The following is a 17,488-nucleotide window of genomic DNA, read 5'->3' as shown; positions in this document are numbered from 1 at the left end:
ATCTAAACAAACAAAAATATGAGCAATAAAATGTAAAACAATAAATTTAAAACCAGGATTATTTAGGATTGAGCAACTAGGTCATTTTGCTTAATATCTGGGTAGTTTATGAGCACCTGGGAATGCAATCCTTAAAGATTCAATGTACAAAGAATGAATATGCACATAGGTTAAAAACAAATCGTGGACAGCTGCTGGACAGCTGATTACAGAAGTCACAAATTTTCACAAAATCTAGAGACTATTTCATTGTAATTTTAAAACAAGCATGGAATAAATGCGCATTAATTGACTGCATTTAAAAACTTGGGGGGGGGGACAAAATACTGTGAACTCTTAGTTATCAGGGCTGCTTTTTATGAAGTCAGAAGAAAATCTGATAAAAAGCCAAGTAGCTTGAAGAGGGGACATCCCAAGCAGGCAGGTCTCCATTCAAAGACTAGGTTGAGAAAAATGTGAAGTTAAACAATACAGTTTGTGACCAGTAAGTACTGAAAATTTCCCCAAATACTCACTGAGTAGCAGAGTTAAAGGATGTCTGTACTGAAGACTCGTCACAGACTTCTGTGGGTCATTCCTCCACCTCTTCACTCCTGGGTAATGAAAGGACAGAAAGCATCAGCCCAGAGCCCAGTATCTCTTCCAGTGGGTTGCTCCAGTTCTGCCACCCATGACAACTCTTATTATATATGCCATGATCTCCATTGTGACTATGCTCATCACCATGGCAACAAGGCACACACACAGATGAAAAAGCAGGCTAGAAATTCCAAACTCTTGGGGTGGAGATGAGGATGGGAGAGGAGGTCCTGGCTCACTGAGAAAAGGCTACAGAGTTTCTTCTATGAGATTGGTCTATGCATTAAAGGGTAAGTCTAATGGGGAAAGTAGGCTTTGTATCTATTAAATCAACAATAGAAAAACTATAAAAGTCAGTAAATGAAGGCCAGGTGTGATAGCACATGCCTTAGTATTCTGGGGGCAGAGGCAGCTGGATCTCTAAGGCCAATCTGGTCTAAATAGTGAGTTCTAAGACAGTCAGGGCTATGTGGAGACCCTGTCTCAAAAAAAAAAAAAAAAGAAAAGAAAAAGAAAAAGAAATTCAGTAAAAGCCACTGTCTGTTTATAGGAGGTAGAATGATAAACATCTTGGATTATAAAGTTTTACTAAAAATTTGAACATGCAAATTAAAACCTTTAACTGCTACCTACTTTTGGAAATCATATACTGATCCAAGGGTGTGGATAATAACAACTTTTAACTTTTGGTTACTTTGTAGCACTGAAGGAAGTGTGGTCGAGAAGGTAATGCAATGACGAGTTCTTTGTAGACAAACTTAGCTTCCAAGCTCCTGTATAAAATATGCCCAGAGGAAATTCCTGGGTGGGGTTGACTTTTGTGTCACTGTGAGGAAGTCACTGTGTCTGCTCAAAGAGGGAGGCGGCTTTCCCCCACTACCAGCTCTTCTACTACCATCTACACATTCAGGCCTTCTAACCCTACCACTCTGTTCCTTTAAAGCCTCAAGAAGCCCAGTGTCCAAACGAAACACTTTCAGCCCATCAGTGGTGGTGCACGCCTTTAATACCAGCACTTGGGAGGCAGAGGCAGGCAGATCTCTGTTAGTTCTAGGCCAGTCTGGTCTACAAAGTCAGGTCCAGGGCAGCCAAGACCTCACAGAAAAACACTGTCTCAAAAAGCCAAACCAAACAAACAAAAATCAACACTCTTTTCTCAAGGTTCCCATCTCCCTGATGTGTTTTTTATTTTGTTTTGTTTTTCCTTTTTGACCACCATCTTGAGCTCTTGTTCATCCTTTTCTGGGACATGTAAATACTTGTGATTTATTTATATTTCTCCAAGAAAGCACTGGCGGGTTGAAGGTCTGCTGTGGGCCTGTCCCCCAAGACTGGTGTTTCATTGTAACCTTACACAGAAGAAGGGCAGACCAGCTCCTTTGTGTGGATATTCATCTCACACCATTCATAAGGACTCCACCCTCCTGAGCCAATTTCCTCCCAGAGGCCTAACCTTTGGGGTTAGGTTCTCACTTGCAAATTCTGGGAGCCAAAGACCTTAGGTATTTCTCAAAAACACTCAAAAACAAGCCATTACAAGATCACCAGGTACAATAAATGCTTTTTTTTTTCCAAAAATTTTTTTTTTTTGAGACAGGCTTTCTCTGCGTTCTTCTGGCTGTCCTGGAACTCACAATCTTACTGCCTCTGCCTCCTGAGTACTGGGATTAAATCCGTGCACCACCCACGCTCAAGCTGTAAATGCTTTAATATATAAGTGACAGAAATATAATCAGTGATGTTCTTGAAATTCAGGACAGATTTTCTCTAAGTTGTTGAGAGAAGGAGAGTTGGGATCAGCTGCCAAATGTCTTCTCCCAGAGGGTGGCCCAAGAAAGGCTGCATTCACAACTCAGTCCTTGTGGTAACTTGAATGTAATTGGCTCCCATAATCTCATAGGAAGTGGCACTATTAGGAGTGTGGCTTTGTGGAGTGAGTATGAACTTGTTGGAGGAAGTGTGTCACTTTGAGTTTTCCTATGCTGAGGATACTGCCCAGTGTCTCAGTCAACTTCCTGTGCCTGCAAGATGTAGGACTCTCAGTTACTCCTCCGGCACCATGTCTGCCTGCACACCACCATGCTCCCTGTCATAATAATGGACTGAATCTCTGAAACTGTAAGTGAACCATTCCAAGTAAATGTTTTATCTATAAGAGTTACCATGGTCATGGTGTCTCTTCACAGCAACAAAAAACCCCAAGACTCTCTTCTACACACGCATTATTCCATAAGGAAAATGTCCTGGGTCTTTGCAGGGCCCATACCCTTTCACATGTTGCAGTTAATAACCTCTTCCTGAGAACATATTTAACATTCTTGATAAAATGATGAACTTTCCCCCTTTTAATAGGATTAAGATATAGCCTTAGAGACCTTTAGTCTCAGCACTCAGGAGACAGAGGCAGGCACATCTCTAATTTCAAAGCCAGCCCGGTCTACACAGTGAGTTCCAGGGCTAGTTATTGTAGAAACCAATCAACTGTTGAACCAGCTGACTGCCAGCTAAATTTTAGCCATTTTTGTAGGGAGAGATGTTCTGGTAGGTTCCATCTCCAGATAGTTAACCTTTGCCTGAAATTATCTCTGTCACTGATGCCTGGTGTGGGGTCCCCTGCCCCCAAACTATTTTCTTTATTTCTCTTTTCAAATCCACTGTTTTCCCACATTACAGTTGAAGAGCAAACCCTGTTCTCAGCAGTCAGCTCACAGTGCCTTGCCTTGGGGGCACAATTTTCAGGTCACTGAGCGAAGGGTCATTTTGAAATCTCCTAGGGTTATGGGTGTTGAGGAAATGAAGACTCTGACCAAGAAGCAAGTCTTCTGGCTTGGGGGAGAGTTGTCATTTCTTGGCTTGGAGCAGATGTGGAGGAGGGAACTACTGTATTAGCTCAGCCTTGAATCCCCTCCTCCCCCCGCCCAATCTATCACTAGCTAACTCGTGACAAACACTCACCATTTTAAAAGAGTGCACCGTATGGTTCTGGTCCCTTCTCTCAGCTATGTGGAAAGATTTCTTAAGCCTTTGATTACATAGTCTTATTTTGCCAATAAATAATACTTACCCACATATAATAAGCTTTGAAATCCTCATATCTATCTCATGAAGGGACAGTTTTCCAACAAAAATTTCATCTCTGTGTGGTGTGTGTGTGTGTGTGTGTGTATTTGAGGGTGTGTGAGTGAATGAGTGAGTATGTGAGTATATGAGGGTGTGTGTGAGTGTATGAGTGTATGTGAGTGTATGAGGGTGTGTGTGAGTATATGAGTGTGTGCATGTGTGAAAGTGTGTGCATTTGTGACTATGAGCCAGGGCATCTATGTGGACGTCAGAGGAGAACTTAGGAGTCTCTCCTTCCACCATGTCAGTTTCAGGGATCAAATTCAGGCCTTCAGGCTTGGTGGTAGATACATTCATCCACTGAGCCATCCCACCCGGTCAATCACCAAAGTTTTAATAGACTTGATTGCTAGCTGTATCCGAAGTAAAATAACTCATTTTTTAAAGGTTCTATAGTATTTAAAGCTTAGTTGTGATAAGAACTGTAGAAATACATTAGCTATACTGTGTTTGCATATATGTGTCAAAAGAATACAATATGCCGATCAAGGTAAGACTTCTAAACACATGCATGTCACACCAGGATCCCACTTCAGAGAAAATGAGTTTCATGATCAAACAACTGCATAAATTTCCTGAATTTTTAAATAAACAGTGATGGACACCAAGCCATTCTGGTATTTAATTTAGCTTCTATTGGGAATATTTAAGTTATTCCTGTTTCTTTAAAAATCAAAATGTCATATTCAGCTGGGCGTTGGTGGCTCCCGCCTTTAATCCCAGTACTCCGTACTCGGGAGGCAGAGGCATGTGGATCTCTGTAAGTTCAAAGCCAGCCTGGTCTACAGAGAAAGTGCCTGGACAGCCTCCAAAGTCACAGGTTTCTCGAAGAAAAAAAAAAGTCATATTTGTACTTATAAAGTAATGATGAAAAATATTAGCTTCTATCTTTACACACATGACAAAGGCAAGCTCTCATAGGCTCTGCTCTAAATACCCAAGCCTCAGGTCTGTGCAAACCACCTAAAACCAACTTCTCATAGAAAGAAAAGGCCAGGGTTGTGCCAGAGAAGTACAAAAGCTGTGTCCTGTATCCCTGTCACCAAATCAGGAACCTTGAGTCATCTTCATGTTCAGTAATCATGAGGTCATTGACCCTACAACCCATCCCAGTTGCCATTTTGGCAACTTGACACAGACTAAAGTCACCTGGGAAGAGGAGATCTCAGTTGAAGAAACACCTCCATCAGACTGGACTGTGGGCATTTTCTTGACTAATGATTGATGGGGGAAGGATCCAGTACACTGTGGGTGGGGCCATCCCTGGGCAGGTGGTCCTGGGTTCTATAAGAAGGCAGGCTGAGTGAGTCCTGAAGAGCAAGCCAGTAAGCAGCACCCCTCTAGAGCCTCTGCATCAGCTTCTTCCTCCAGGTTCCTGCTGCTCCATCTTCCCTCATGATGAGCTGTAGCTGTAACCCAAACAAATGCTTTTCTCCCCTAAGTTGTTTATCAGTATTTTATCACAGCAACAGAAACCTAACTAGGACATCTATGAACAGCATTTATAGTGTGTCTTAAAAGAGATTTCTTCCAAAACACCAGTCGAAAGCATGTCCGTGCAGTCTCTGGAATGGGGCATGGGTCCACCAGAAGCAACATGGGGGAGGGGGTGAGGTAGGGGTGATGGAAGAAAAATGGCAGCCAAGGTCTTCAGAAGAACCAGGCTTGAAAGATGAGCCTTGGTTTATTGAGAGCACTAAGATAACGGGAAGAAACATCAACACAGAGTACAGTGTCTTGACCACCTCCCTGAATTACAAACAGCTAAAGATGGGGCATGAGGGCCTATACCATGTTCACACACACCAGGGATGAGTGGCAACAGGTGGTGGTGACAGTTGCAAAGGCCAGACAGAAGACGACTTTATGATGCTGCACACCTGGGCCTCTGCACCTGCTCACCTTGGCAAAAGGAGCCACCTTGATATGGTGAGATTAGCCTTTTAGAAAGATCCTGCAGTGTCCACAAACGATAAGACAGACAGGGCTTCAAATTAAATATCAGTCGAAAGATCATCACTGGTCTTCCTAGAACAGACTCACAGTGAAGAAGCTGAAGAGAAAGGGTTCAGAGGGAGGAAGTGAAGGGAATGGCCTCTGCATGAGTATACCAGCTGCCAATGACACAAGCAGAAGTGTAGAGGGAGAAACAGAAGAGAAATCAAGAATCAATTCCAGTAAATGTGTGGGTATTTTGAGGGAAAAAAGGTGGAGGGGGCGGTGTCTAAAAGTAAATACATTTTGTCAGGGAAAAGGAAAATCATTAGCGCACTAACTCCAGGCCTGCTTATTCTGTGAAAGCAGGTGCCACAGGCCAATTTAATGATCAATAGGATCAACTTATTTGTCCACTAGCATATGTGCAAGTTCTGGGAAGCTCACTATTTGCCATGCTAAAGAGCCAATCAAGAATAGAACAAAGTCTGTTTTAACAGAATTTTCATTCTGCCATCAGTATGGGAGGTGGGGGGCAAAGAACACAAACAAACCGACCAGTAAACCAAGGTATGAAAGCCCGCTGGGGACTGGGAGAGCAGCAAAGTGTACCCTGAGGTCACAATTGAGAAAACTCTTCATTGAGGAGACACAGAACAAAGACCTCAGAGTACCACTGAGAGGAGGTCCAGGTGCCAGGAGAGGTGCAAAGCAAGAAGCCCCAGTCACAAGTGTATTTGGGGGACAGTGACAAACTTCTGGCACCTGGAAATTAAGAGGGGCACAGCATAAATTGCCTGTGTTGGGTACCTTGGGAACCTGAGCAACACACACACACACACACACCCCTAAATCTGGTACTTTGAGAAATGGCATCATGACTCACAGAAACAGCTGGGAGACAAGTCATAGCTTGCCTGAGGATGCCATCCATCTTGGCACTTAAACTGGGCCAGCAACAAACTCATCTAATTTTGCCTAGAGAGATAAACTTTAGAAATCTTCAGATTAATAGAATTCACTTTAGGTGCATCCACTCAGAAATAAATGAATAACCTGCAGAATAGTGGCTGACAGCCCCCCCACACACAAGGATCACTCATGCTCCTACCTTGGTGAGAGATTCACAGATAGACGGTTTCCTTCAAGTCAGTTGCAGAGACTAAAAGAGGAAACATTTCCTCACCTGTCTTTTTTTTTTTTCTTTTTTTTTTTTTTAGCTCTTTTAGATGTGGCAAGGACAAATGGCATTCCCTGCCAATGTACCTGCCAATGTCATCCCCTGCCAAGCTTGCTTCCTCCCGAAACAAACTTGAAAGCCACAGAGGGACTGGACATTGGGACAACCCACTGGCCATCCCAGCCAGCCCTCTGGAATACCGCTCATGCCTGGTGCTGCTCTCTGGTCTGTTTACTGCAGCTGTAGGAGCCGACTCTTTACAAATAGTCTCCAAAAGGTCCACATCCTTTAAATTCTACTTGCTAAGGATGCTGCAGATCAGCTCCTTACTCCCTGAAAGATCTTACTTTATTATCCTTGTCTTGTCGAGCATAGTCAAAAAAGGAACAAACACTTGGGGAAATACTGTCTCTCCAATCTCTGCAACTGGTTTGAAGGACGGCGCCTTTCTGTGTCTCCTGTCAGGGTAGGGGCTTCACTGGATCTTGCAGGGACCTGTCAGTAGGCTTTTTAGGAGTGGATGGGTTAAAGGTGAATTTTCAGGTACATCTGCTTGATGTATCAAAACAAACAAACAAAAAACCACACACACACACACACACACACACACACAAACCCACCTGTATTTAGAGCTTGCTAGTGCAACACAAATGAACAGTAAAAGATTTAAAGTATTCCCAAAATTGGTGGTCCCCTTTCTGGAATCGCAGTTGTACACACTCATTCCACACTCTGTGCATGAGGGAGGGTGGGGACGAGGAGTGGGTACCTGAGAGCCAAGTACCACATTGTCACTCCACTACTTCTCCATCTCTACAGACCCTGGTTTGAATGGCAGTGCCAAACAGAATGCCATGCCTCCTTTGGACGGAGCTGGGAATCCACAGGTCCATACCTAAGCTGCCCACATCTGAGCTAATTTCAAGCCAACACCACGGCCCCCTTTAGTGAATGTAGCTTGTGGGGTCAGCATTTGCCTCTAAAGACACCATTCAGCCTCTGACCACAGGACACCTGTACATGCGTCACAGCCTTCTCTGTGTCCCTCCTAACAACAATTACCATGGAGAGTCTCCCTTGTCTTCAGCAGCTGCCTGACTGACTCCAATAACCCACCAGCTCCGTGAACACTGAGACCAGACAGGGCTTTGCTTACCATTGCTACCTCAGGACTTGGCACAGCACCTGGCATGCAGCAAGTGATTAATGGTTGCTTAAAATACCATGAAGCTTTATTAAGAGTGGAAATGGTTGTCACTGTCACTGATTCATTGGTGGATCATCCAAAAAGATTATCCACCTCAAGGCTGGGGAATAGAAAGGCTTGGCTGGTTTTTTGATCAAATGATAACAGAATTTATCATTTGCTCTTTGGGTTTTAAATTTTGTTGCTCTTTGGATTTTAAACTAACTTTGGAGACAATTTCCTTAAGTTTGACTGAGAAGTTAAGGACAGTCACTTAGATACCTACAATGATCAGTATAAGAGTATTTTTATTTTCCTGGTTGTGGCAAATGCTTTTGATCCCAACACTCTGGGAGGCAGAGGCAGGCAGATCTCTGAGTTCAAAATCAGCCTGGTCTACAAAGTGAGTTCCAGGACAGCCAGGGTTATACAGAGAAAACCTGTCTTGAAAAAAAAAATGTAATTTTTAATGTAGAGTAACAGTTCATTGTAGGAAGATTCATGAAAAAAGCTAGGCCAAATTAAAATGGGAAAGTTAACACTTCCTTTGCCAGACACAGTATTAAACATTTTATATAAAATGTTTCCCCTTATTCTCCATGTGTCCTTACTATCCCCAGTTTACAGGCAAGGGAGCCAAGAGAGGCTGTACATACCCAGTGAGCTGTATATACAGGAAAGGAGGCTGTACATACAGTGAGTGAGGCTGTGTATCCAGTGAGTGAGGCTGTGAATACAGGAAGAGAGGCTGTGTATACAGGGAGTGAGGCTGTGCATACAGGGAGTGAGAAGTATATAAAGTGAGAGACTTTATACCCAGGGAGTGGCAAAGTCAGGATTCCTGCCATTTGATTTCTTGAGACATCATTTAATGTATGTTGTGTTTTTAGTCTAACATTGAGGAAATAATACATTGCTAAGCTTGGCACAGTGGTGCACGCCTTTAATCCCAGCACTCAGAAGACAGAGGCAGGCAGACCTCTGTGAGTACAAGGCCAGCCTTGTCTACAGAGAGTTCCTGGACAGCTGGGGCTATACACAGAGACCCCCATCTCAACAAATAACAACAAACATTGCTTCTGCCACTCAAATACCCATCTCCCTCCTGTGACAAGGTATTTTCCAATAATATGACAACCACCAACTGGGACAAATGCTCAACTATTTAAAATAGGATATGAAACCAATGATGTGTCATCTTGGGACTAGTTCATAGAGAAGAAATATATGGAGCTATATAACATTTATGGAAAACATGTTGACACATACACTATGTTAACATGTTTGTTGTTTGTTTTGAGATTGTGTGTCTATCCCTGACTGGCATGGAATGCAGAGATCCAACTAGTGCTGACTGCTGGGAATAAAGGTGTATGCCACCCCACCCAGCATATCTTAAAATTTTTATAGAATTTTCATGATTGAAAGTACACATGAAACATGTTAGGCCAGGTATGGTGGCACATGACTTTTATCCCAGCACTTGGGAGGAAGAAGCAAGCCAGTCTCTGTAAATTCAAAGCCAGACTGGTCTATGTAGTAAGTTCCAGGCCAATCAGGGCTACACAGAGATAATGTCTTAAAACAAACAAACAAACAAACAAAAACAACAACAACAAACTAAGATCCCTAAAAATCTCTTATTGAGAAACAAGAGGGGAATGGTGACAATGGTCAACAGCCTTAGCTGAATAACCTGGTGACCTAAGTTAGAAACTCATTGCAGATGCAGACACCCTACCCCAGCTAGCCTACTGCCATGGGGGATGAAAGGGAGAGTACTGGCACACACAGCAGCAGAAACAACAAGAGACTAAAAACAATATGGAAGAAGAAAGCCTGGCTCTTGGGAGCTTGTTGGGGCCCATAAAAATGGCTTCACCTCATCTTGGCTTAAGGTCAGAGAGTTCAAAACTTACTCTTCCAAGGTTAAAGTCATAAGACCTAAAGATCTAAGGCATTGCTACTTTCGGATATTTGGTGTTAAGCATGGTGGTGACAATGGGCACTGCGCTCTAGGCAATGAGATACAGTATTTGGAAGCTCCCAAAAAGTTTTCTCATGGGACAGCAAGCTGATGCCATTTCCCTCCTCTTCCAGACCTTCTTTCCACCACTTGGAACTAGGTTGTCAGAACGAACCATAAGGGTGAAGCCTCACACTAGGTATGGCAGAGCCAATAAATAAAACCAACCTTCCCAGAAGACAATGGTGCCATCATATACCTCTTGCTTGTCTATCCATAACACTTATGTGTGGGGGTGGGGTGGGGTGGATTCTAACTCATGGATGAGACAAGGTCTTACTATGTAGCCCAGGCTGGATCAGAATTCACGATATAGTCCAAGCTGCCTTGGATTTGTAGCAATCTTCCTGTGCTAGTGTCCCAAATACTGGGACTACAAGAATTACCATCATGTCTAGCTGTTTATTAACTCTTTCACTTTAATGTGGAAGGGAAACAAACATCACTTTGTTTAGGTCATTGTTTTGTGATCACTGACTAGGAACTAATCTTAACTGAGCCATCAACTCATCCAAAATGATGGCAAAGGTCAGGTGCAAGCCCACCAGCATGCAAGGTTCAGGCTCTCAGGCAAATTTTCAGATTTTGTGTGTGATGAGGGAATGTTGCAAAAAGCCGGAAAAAAAAAAAAAAGATTTAAAGGAAGAAAATAAAGTTTGGACGTGCTCTTAATCCTGCACACAGAATTAAGGACAAGGACATGTGACCTTAAAGAATTCAGTCCCCACTAGAGATGGACAAAGCAAAACCTCAGTTACCTCTGTGGAACTGGAAATGAGAAAAACAACCTCTGCGGAGCTGGAAACAAAACAGCCATGCACGAGCAGCTCCCGTGTTTAATGGCGGGCACTCCAGAGAGGCGCCAAGGAGAGGTGGCTCAGATAGGCAGGAAAGACCTGTAAAGTGGTCTGTATTCAAAGAAGCAAAGATGCAGTTCAGATAGGCAATCCAAAGAGTCAGTCAAGTGACCCACATCAAAGGCAGGATGAAGGTCAAAAAGTGAAAAGAAAAGGTCGAGGTTGAAGCTGGCATCCATTTTTATTCCCTTTGCTCTTTCACAACAGCACCAAAGGAGCCAACCTAAACTGTGTTGCAAGTGAGTAGAAGTCTAAAGAAAGGGAAATCTCACAAGAGGGACTTCAATGTTACCTTGTTGCTCAGTTTCTAAATGAGCATGGAGATGTCAGTGGAGGTAGTCCAATTTTTATTGCAGATCAGTCTTAGGGATCCAGAAAAATAAAAACAGGCTATATGTCTGGTAAAGGTATTGTTTTGCAGAGAAAACTAAATCTATGAGGGTGTGAAGGAGCTTAGACAATACAGTTGAGGGCCGGGGAGACAACGCAGCAGGCAAATAAATACAGCTGCTGTTCTCTGGAGTTCAATTCCTGGACTCACACACAGGTAGAAGACACTCCACAAAGTTGTCCTCTGACCTCTGTATGTGCTGTAGCATGCAAAAGCCTGCACATACACGTCACACACTCACAGTAACAATATATATATATATATATATATATATATATTTTTTTTTTTAAAGAAAATACAGTTGAAACATAGCTGAAGAGTAGGCACCAGCAAGAAGGCTGGAAATATGAAAGCAGAAAGCAGTCTCAACGTGGACTGGGAGGCAGTTCTTGACTGCTTTAGCATATTCTACACAGCACTGGGGTTTCCTGGCTTCCTTTAGGTGGTCACAGAACCAAGCTATTTGCTGGCAAACCATAGTGGAGAGCATGTTCTCTGCCAAGACAAGCAACTATCCACCACTGTTGAGGAACACAACAGAATCAGAACACACCCACTTCTGATAACATCCCAGGGCAACAGAGGGATGCTGGGGGAGAGAAAATGAAATGGAAATTCAACTTGAAAGGCACTAAACAAAAAACAATAATTGGGTTTTGCATGGGTGGTTACAATAAAAATGAACACAAAAGACTCCTACACAAAAATGTCAAAAAACAGTTGTTACAAGTTAAAATTTTCTTAAGAATGGATTCTAAGTTTTAAAAACCTTTCCCCTTTCAAATTCAGAAAACAAACCAAAAAGAAAAGAATACCCATGTGGTTATCTAAAACACTTTAGGTCACCTGGTGTTCTTTCCAAATTTATTGCCTAGAACTTTGTTTAGTTTAATTCATGTTGACGTTTTCATACTGATGATTTTAAAAGTTGAAACAGCAGTGGGGAATAGTGGTGGGGGTGGCCAGTGGGCTTGAAGACAAATCTCAACATGTCTAATGCAATTGCTCGCGGTGTATTGAGGTTTATGTTGGAACAACCTTCTCTTCAGAAAACAAAAAAACCCAGGCGTTCCAAAGAACACTTATTGCGAGAACGAAGAAGAGCTGTAGTCAGTAGGGTTAAGATGTCTTTATTCAGATAAACACCAGCCAAACACAAGCCCAGAGGCAGAGAGGCCAGAGAGAGCTCCCACGTGTCTGCCGCTATACCCTTAAGGACTCCCCAAGCCATCCTGAACCTCCCCTGACCACGCCCTCACAGGCATGGTCAAGCATACCTGTAGCCAGCTCCTAGGAGGCGGGGCTACAGTGTCTCCCTACAAACACTCAGCTGAACATGAAGATCACGTCCACCCCTGGCTTTGGAAACTGGGCATAAGAAAATGGTCATGACTCAAGGTGTGCTCATTGTCAACTCCTGCTCCCCAGTCCTGATTTGTAGCTCACAGCAGCATCAGACTTGTTAGGGCTTAAGGTTTTAAATCGCACAGGCCCAATTGCCTGGGGGATTAACTCTTATTTCTTATTCTCTTCAAGAGTGGACCTGCTTGCTAGGAAAGCTCAAGGCAAAAGAAAGTGACTTTGGCATCCAAGACAACGTTTGGGGGTCCTGAGGAGGCAGAATTTGTGCATGTGACAGTACTAGAACTAGGATATGCCAGCCCTAGATTTAGGCTTACAACATAGCTGTCCAGTCAAACCACACACCGTTACTGTTGCTATTATCATTACTATGTACTTTGGGGGCACTAAACCCTCAGTCTTGCCCCTTCTAAGTCCCCTAGAGCCACACTCCCAGGCTCTTATTTCTTGATAGTCACTGAACATATTACCCAAATTGATTTCACACTTGCAATTTTTAAAACTTTCACTCTTGGGGCTAGAGAGATGGCTCAGAGCACTGATGGCTCTTCTAGAAGGCCTGGGTTCAATTCCCAGCACCCACATGGCAGCTAACAACTGTCTGCAACTACAAGTCTGATACCCTCACACAGACATACATGCCTGAAAAACACCAATGCAAATAAAATAAACTTTCACTCTAATTTTTGTAAAGCACTTTTTTTTCTGTTAAGTTTTCAGGCAAGATAGAATGTATTCAAGGAAATCCACACATTGGAATTGACTTTCAAATTTAGGTTTGTTTTCTGGGGGTGTATGTGGGGGGCGGGGAGGCAAGGGGTCCCAGTGGTGGTTTTCATGACCACACACCAAAGTCTTCCACAAACGTCATATGACTACAGGCAACCTACGGACTTTGGGAAGTCAGTCGAGGACACGGATTAACGAGCCTCTTCCCTTCTAACCTGTCAGCACCAGCAGCCCACGAGGAGTAACCTCTGAGTCTTCAAATGGAAATTAGTTGACCCCTGATAGCTCAAACTCTAAAGTCACAGTTGCAGGCCGGTAAATACCCAAGAGCATAAAATGTCGACAGGAGGCGCCAGAAGGCACCAGGGTAGGGGCAATCGTCAGCGACCCAATGTGGACCCCCTCGAGTGAGCTGCACTCACCTGCGGCAAGACCCGAAGTGGAGAAGGAGGGTCCTCGCCCAGGACACACACAGGTGCGCGTTCAGCCGCGGGGGCAGGGAAGGCACCGCCTGGGCGCGGCCGCCCCCTCCTCTCGCCCCAAATGGCCCCAGCATCCAGGAGTAGTGGCGTGTAGGGACGCGGCCCTCCCTCTCCTGGGGGCGTGGGAGCCGCGGGGGCGTGGGAGCCGCTCGGCCTGGCTACTGTGCCACCTGCCCGCTGCGGGACTCCCAGGTGAGGCGCGGCCAGGTAACCGCACCTGCCCTGCGGCCCCTACCTGCTGCTGCCGCCGCGTCCCCTTCCCCCGCCTAGCGCCGCCGTCCCCACCTACCTTCGCACCCTGAGCCCCCGGGGCCCGCGCTGCCCGGCCGGCCGGAGCGCGCCGAGCGGCCGGCGCTCGCACTTCGCCGGGGACTGCGGCTCAGGGAAGCCCGGCGCTGCCGGGCTCGCCGCCCGGAGCCGCTCCATTGTGACGCGGCGCGCGCAGCGGGCCAATGGCGAGCGGCGGCGCGAACCGCTGACTAAGTTCCCGGGCGGAGGAGGAGCGGAGCGCGCGGGCGGCGGCGCTGGCGGGCGGGAGCTGGGGACGCGCAGCGCCGCCTCCAAGCGGCCCCTGCCGGGATCGCTCCGCCGCCGCCGGGCCGAGCGTCCGCCGGCCTTTGGACGGACCGCGGGGCCCAGAGACTCACCCTCCTGCTTCAGACAAAGCGCAGCGGCCACCTCCCCGCTCCAGCGCCATGCGGCCACATGCGTGCATGGCAGCCACATGCGTGCATGGCAGCCACACGCGTTGCCGGGAGCTGGGCTGCATCCCAAGAACTCGGGAACGGGCGCTTAGGGCTGTTCCCCAGGCGCGCCGCCCCAGCAGAGAACCCCGGCCTGCTCACGTGTGCACCCCTGAGAAACTTGTTATTGGCATAACTTGGGCCATCAGGAAGGGTAGGGTGCGCGGCGCAGGGCCTGCCTTAGTGAAGTCCTTTAACGCTTTTTACCTCGCGTGACTGGAAAGGTTGCAGGACTCCTGGGAGGGAGGTTTCTACTAGTGCCAAACAAATGCTACTTACGCTAGCTTCTGGGCTTCCAAAACCATGCTTTTATTTCCAGTGTCTTTATCTTCCACATGAGGTACCAGTGTGCTTGTCTTCGGTTTGAGGAACAATATGGCAGAATGACTACACCTAGTAATAGTATTTCATTGTTGATGGCCACCTGCCCCACCCTCTCTCTCCCTTCTCCGGGGAAGTGGCCTTGCATTTGAATAGTAACAAAGTCATTTATGCCAGGCGTTGGTGCCGCACGCCTTTAATCCCAGCAGAGGCAGGCAGATCTCTGTGAGTTCAAGGCCAGCCTGGTCTCCAGAGCGAGTGCCAGGATAGGCTCCAAAGCTACACAGAGAAACCCTGTCTCGAAAAAAAAAAGTCATTTACAAGTTAAGCAAAAAATTTAATCTGAATCCAGAAAATTGGGTGATTTAATCCTTTTATCCTCCTCGAATCCTTAACTCGCCCACACCCACCCTCCCTGTTCCTTAAAAACAGAAAGAAAAAAGAAAAGAAAAACAACAGAAACCAAAAAGCTCAGTCTTTGTCCAGGTTATCTCTAGCACGATGATTCAGTTCAGCAAGATTTGTATCTCTAAGTTGCTATGGTATTCACAACTCTATCTTAACAAAAAGGGGTAACAAAACAGTCCCAGAGGAATAAATTGAAGACAGCATTTGGATCACCCATACACACGACTGAGTTATGTAAGGCTGCACTGTGTCCAATAGAGACCGGTATACCCCGAAAGTCACTGCTCTGCCTGTCCTTGTCCAATCTGCTCAGGGTGGCAGTTGTATTGAGTCTGGAAGTAAAACTTGAAAACCCCATGAGGGCTGATGGCTCAGCAGTTAAGAGCACAGACTGCTCTTGCTGAAGGTCAAGGTTCTGTTGTGTCTCATAACTGCCTACCACTCCAGCTCCAAGTGATTTGACACCCTCTTCTGGCCCCTGAAGGCACCCACACACATGCGCCCCCCTACATGGTCCCCACACATTTGTGACACCCATATATGTGGCACCCATATGTATGGCACCCAAGCAAGTGGCACCCCCACACATGTGATACACAATGTGGTACACACAAATCTTTTTTTAATTTCTTTCATTTGAACACTCAACATTGTTATTAAATTGTATTGTGAGATTCTTGTGCACACAGCTGTCATTCTAGACTTAAGTATAACGCTCAAATAGTTACCACCTGGACAAAGTTTTTTTAAATATAATTTTGAATAAAAGTTAAGTGCTGTAAGAGAATCGGGCTGTAAGATCAGGACATTTTAAGTTGGAAGTTTCTGATTTCACAACCTTGTCTGAATGTTTGAGAAGTGATATTTCCTCTTCCAAGACTTTGAACATATAATGTCTTTCTGTCACAGCAACATGGTTGCTTGGTGACTTGGGGAAGCTACTTAACCCCTTAGTGTCCTCATATCTACAGCTAGAAATTATAAACTTGATGGTCAGTTCGAATCCCAGCCCAGCTGACTTCCTTGTCTGGTAGCAGGAAGCAACAGTGATCAAGTTAAATTTAAATTTAAACTGCTTTAATGCAGGCAAACCCACAGATGTTGCTGTTAAATATGATTGCTTAATCATTACATCCTAATTTTCATCAGCTAAGTTGCCCCCTGTGATGGCCATCAATATTACTGACAGTGGAGGAACAAGATGGATAGTGTCCAACCACACTTAGAAAACTTCTGAAGCACGAGGGCCGCTCCGGTCTTTCTTCTTTCTCCAGTTATGCCCTATGTGCATCGTATTATGAAATATGAATCTTGAAAGCTGAAATATGAAATATGAAATGTTAAATAGGAAATATGAGTAAAGTACTATGAAATTATCAGTCATGAAATACAGAGTATAAACTATGAATCTTTAATTAAGAAATATGAAATTCAAAAGATGAAAGATGGAATCTGGAACATGGAATATTATTATAGATTATGAATTATGAGTCATGAAGTGTGAGATATAAATAATGAAAAATGCAATATGATATATGAAATGTGAAGTATGAGTCTTGAAATTTGAAATATGAATTATTATATATGAACTGGATATTATGAAATATGCATTATAAATCATGGATCATGTAAGATGAAATATGAAATATGGAATGTTAAATAGGTAAAATGAATAAAGAATTATAAAATATGAAATATGGATATTGAAGTACACATTTGAAATATGATATATGAAATATGTAATATGAATTGTGAAATATGAAATGTAAAATATGGATCATGAAATATAAATCATGATATAAGCAATATGAATGTGAATGTAGGAATAAAAAAATCTGACAATGAATCATGAACAATGACCATGAATTATGTATCATGAATTATGAACTCTGAGATAAGTATGTAATGTGAATTATGAATTCTGAAACATGAATTATGAAATATTAATTATAAATTATGATATATGAAATATAAAATAGGAAGGATGCAATGGAATGTGTGATGACAATCAGGAATTATAAAATATGCAGAATGAAAAATTAATTATGAAATGTTAATTTTGCATAAAATATGAGTTAAGGCATATAAAGCATGAATTATGCATCATGCATATGAATTATGAAATATGACAATGATCAAGAATTATGATATATAAAACATGATACATGA

General features: G+C 44.0%; 1 protein-coding gene across 1 annotated transcript in view; it reads right to left on the bottom strand.

Moving 5' to 3' along the window:
• Positions 1–14,287, bottom strand: part of Lrrc8b (leucine rich repeat containing 8 VRAC subunit B) — a 63,684-nt gene extending 49,397 nt beyond the window's left edge. The window contains exons 1-2 of the mRNA XM_027425880.2: positions 14,137–14,287; positions 516–593 (exon numbers count right to left, since the gene is read on the bottom strand). The gene's annotated coding sequence lies outside the window, so the exon portion shown is untranslated. The remainder of the gene's footprint in view (positions 1–515; positions 594–14,136) is intronic.
• Between the last annotated feature and the right edge of the window lie 3,201 nt (positions 14,288–17,488).

This window comes from Cricetulus griseus, chromosome 7, assembly GCF_003668045.3.
Source record: "Cricetulus griseus strain 17A/GY chromosome 7, alternate assembly CriGri-PICRH-1.0, whole genome shotgun sequence".
In the NCBI taxonomy this organism is placed as follows: Eukaryota; Metazoa; Chordata; class Mammalia; order Rodentia; family Cricetidae; genus Cricetulus; species Cricetulus griseus.
The sequence above is the reverse complement of the archived record's forward strand: the minus strand, read 5'-3'. Positions and strand labels throughout refer to the sequence as shown.